Below are 4,526 nucleotides of genomic sequence, written 5' to 3' on the forward strand. Positions count from 1 at the left end.
TTCAAACACAAGAGGAACAGTACATCTCTCAGGGTTTTTATAATCTTGGAGCCCTAATAAATGTACTGCCACAGATGAGTGTTGAGCATAATCGCAATATGCAGCTGAAATACAAGGCTGTAAATACTCTGGGGCAGAAGCTGATACACATTTGCAGAACAAATTTATCTCCTTGACACCAAACTGCATTTTCTGAAGAAAATTCCTGGACTGAAGTCTGAAGTTCTTTGGAATAACAAAATCGAAAGCATCTATGCATCTGGTCAAACTCAAAACTAAGAAAAAAAAAATGCAACTGACAACCCGTCTATTTTTAAAACATGTTTTATTACATTAAGTGTTTAATGATGAGCTCTTCAGTATCCAATAATCAAGGCAAATCCATTTTTCTGGATATTTTTGCTTTAAGTGCCACCAGATCGTGTCTGAATTTTTAATATCTTAGCACTGAGTGAAATCCCAAAAGATGCCTTTTCTTTCTTGAAGTTTTTTTTTTTATAGTTGCCCCTGGTGAATGAGAATTAATGATACTACGCCTTTTCTGAACTTGGCTATCAAAGAAAACTTGGACTGGGCAAAAACTACAATACTTTGAGATGAGGCTTCAGTTTGACTCAGTTTCAATATTACACACTAAATAAAAGATTCGGGAGCTATTTTGCCTCCAAATAATTCACAAAAGGCAGAGGCATGTATTGGTGTGTTTTGTGGTATACAGTAGAATGTGGATTTTTATACACACACACGTTTGAAGTTTAATGCTTGTATAAGACATGTTTTTGTTATATTTTACTATTTGGTTGATGGGACCATTGACTCTACAACATTGTTATTTTTCCAAAGATATCTAAAATTTCACTTTATAATCCATTATAATCCAGATACACCCTGACCTGCCTAAAATAAAACCTTTGTTTTCATGTGAAATGTAATCTATGCGTTATAATAAATGTGGTCTGTCTGAAGCAGGGTTGTGTGTAATAATTTACAGAAATGTTGTTTTGTGACAGTTCACTTTATTGTATCTATATGGACAAAGGGAGAGCAAGTTTTTAAATTACATGGTATTCTGAGCACTATTGCTTTTATTAAAAATGTTGGTTATAGAATGCAATAAAGGATTACTTTGATAATTTCTTTTATTTAGATCACCACACTTCAAGTCTCCAGTCCCATCAAATTTCATTACATTTATTTTTAAGAGGTCACATGACTGTTCTTGATTGCTTTCTTAAGAATATTGTCTTTCACAAATAGACCATGGTGCAAGTGCATGATATAGTACTGGAAGTGACATAGCACAATATACAATGTGAGGAACACTAGCGTTATTTTATGTTTCCACTGTATTTTCAGACATTCAATCATAATAGTTTTCATACCCATTACTGACAGTATTTTGTTAAAAGGGGGTAATACTAAAAAATAATTACAATAAAACCAACAAGCTAAAATAAAATTCAGGTGTTCATTTAGATTTAAAACTATAAACAGATCATTGTTTGACAGTGGACAAAAGTGCTCCTTTAGCCATTTCCTCTGAATTTCAGCAGGGCTTCTCTCAGGAAAATTGCCTTGTCAAATGCACTTCAGCTTTCATAAGCTGGATGGGAACATAGGTGCCCCTGTGATGTCAACATTATAATGTTCTACAGATTTAAGCAGGATTCTGACCAGGCAGCAACTCAATCAATGCCAATTTTAGGATACTCATCTTACTAGAGCAATCACAAAGATGTAATATGGGTTTTTTTACAAATTGGGGGGTGGGGGGTCTAGAACACGGATTTAAAAATACTTCACTTCAGTGCAGCGAAAAAAAAGGCATTTTTCAGAATTTCTCATTCAATAGTCATCCTACTGCTCTGTTTTTGAAGATGTAAAATTAATGTTGCTATATTGGGTGACAAAAACACAAAAGAAAATGAAACGATACAAATATCACATTTCTCCGATGTTTCTCATAAATGGGTAAATGTGCATAGGTTATGCATTCCAGCAGTATTCTCTTTTCAATTTGCTTATTACATATCTACAGTATGTATACATAAAATTATTGTATTTTATCCCTCTGCTCACTTAGTCCTCTGTGAAATGGATTTATGTTGATTGTTAACAAAGGGACTAATAATAGGGTGGCACAATGGTGGTGTAGTTGCTAGCATTGCTGCCTTGCAGCTCTTGAGGCCTGTACCCGAGCTGCCATTTGCGTGGAGCTCTATAAATCTCCCCATGCTCATGTGGGTTTGTTGTGGGGGCACCAGTTTCCTCCCTCCGTCCAAAGATATGTACTCATAGGTTAATTGGCTTGTGGAAGAACTTGCCCTAGATGTGAGCGTGCATGTCTGTCTGTGTATGCCCTGCAATGGATAGGCATCATGTCCAGGGTGTATCCTGCCCTTGCACCCATTGTTTCTTAGCACCCTGATTTAGAAGGGGTAGTTAGAAAATGGACGCGTGGATTAGCTTTAATAACATTAAAATTTGTGTTACAAAGTTGTACATCTGTCAACCATTAAAAATAAAAGGTTTTATTACAGACATACTGTGCAGTAAGCAGGTACAAAAGAGGTACAGGACTCCCCATTGGAGATCACAGTCAGGTTTGTGTTCTTTGACAACTGAAGTTTGGCTTGTCGAAGATAATTCAGAAGTCTGGCCTGAAATCTGTTGCCACAGATTTTCTTTGTATTCTCAAGCAGTCCCCCAATGACGTTAACTTGGTTTGTGCCCCTGAAGTATTCTGCACAGTGCTACTGTATATCTGCTTAGGAGCTCTATGGATCCTGGAATTGTGCGCTTTTCTTTTATGATGCGTTGTTTTGTGTTCTCAGGAAGGCTCTTCCTAGCTTATTAAATTACTCCGTTTCTTTTAAGACAAAAGACATTTTTATGAACTGGCATATTTTAATGTTTCCATTTTTTGTGTATTGTTGCTTTGCTTTTAGGATTTTATCTCAAACCTTCTCAGGACTCAGGTAGGATTACGACTAGTTTTTTTTAGCTCGCTTGTATTCAAACTCATGCATTGTGTCAGCGAGTTGTTCAGAAACGACAACATCAAGCATATTCTTCTCTCATCGTGAAACCACGTCTTTGCCAGCTCCTTTAGTTAAATTCCTTAACGTCTCTTCTCTAATTCTGCATCCCTGAGCAGCCATTGAACACAAAACAGAAAACGGTAAAACTATTAAAGATTTAAGACCTTTTTTTATAAGTTTATCCCCATGGCAACTTCCCCTTATCTGTGGCATCCTGATTTCAATTCATGCCCACTATATTGCTTCAGACAAACCATTCACACAGGCAGTTATGATGATTCAGTGTAATGTCTGACTTAATTTGGCAAGGCAGTTAAGAGACAGCACAAAACACAATGACCAAGTGGTGGTATATGCAACTCATATTGACCAAAATATTCCTTCATTTTTATTATTGAGGTGTCATTATCTATCTTTGTGTACATACAGCGATTTAAAAAGAATACTGCTGTATCCCCATTATCGATTGTTATTATTGACAAAAATAACCGTTAACTGCTTTTCAACTGCCAGTTTCAGATAGTGTTTGGGCACAGGGACTGCCTCCATAAGCCTGCAAATTGGTCTGCCTGTCCATCAACCACACCAATTATAAAGGTAACATATTCTGCAAGTAACTTGATGTCTTGTATCCCAATAATTTCTTACTTTCTGCCCTTTCTCAATTTCAGCCTTCTTTGCTTTACCAATACTCACTTTGTTCAAATGGATTTCCGAGCCACCCAACAGACTTCATTATTCACAATCAATTCATTGGGGAAAGTGCTAAATATACACCATACACTCATACTGCTCAGGTAACGGGTTCACCGCCTGATTCAAAAACAAATGTATTATATTTAGTCGCTCAGAATACTCACATGTAATATCCTGTAGACAAAAAGACAAGACGGAACAGAACTACTCTCTCCTATCAGTCATAAGTTGCACATTCCCTTTATGCGGACTTCTAAAAGGATGATGGTCATTAATTTTATGCCCTTGATTAGAAGTTATAGCGCTGCATGCAATCCAGTTGAGGTTTTTTTCTGAAAAGCTGTCCCTGGATGACCTTTTGGCCTTACTCATTATTCCTCGAGTCCTTTTTTGGCATTCCTCTATTACATTAACCTTTCCCCAATTGACCTCATTAAAGCTTTTTATCTGCAATAAGTCTACTGTGAAGGTTCCATCAGTTCCAGATAGGGCAGAGCCATAGAGAGATGAGCAGCTAAGGCAGAGCTTCCGTTCAACAAAGCTATAAAGATTTAACCCCCATTTTTCAAACATAAACCCTTTACATTCAGCACTTGAGAGCTATAAGACTGATGATGCCATTAAGCCAGCCTAAACCAAGCCCTTCTATCCATCTGTCATACAGTAGGTATAATATAACAACATCCCTGGCTAGGAAGCTAATATTTTTTGTGGTGAGGCACATAAATTATTCCTATTCACGTTCATTGAAGTGCTGCTCCTGAAGAATCTGACGGAACGAGTCCAGAG

Source organism: Lepisosteus platostomus, chromosome 24, assembly GCF_059453375.1.
Source record: "Lepisosteus platostomus isolate fLepPlt1 chromosome 24, fLepPlt1.hap1, whole genome shotgun sequence".
NCBI classification, from domain to species: Eukaryota; Metazoa; Chordata; class Actinopteri; order Semionotiformes; family Lepisosteidae; genus Lepisosteus; species Lepisosteus platostomus.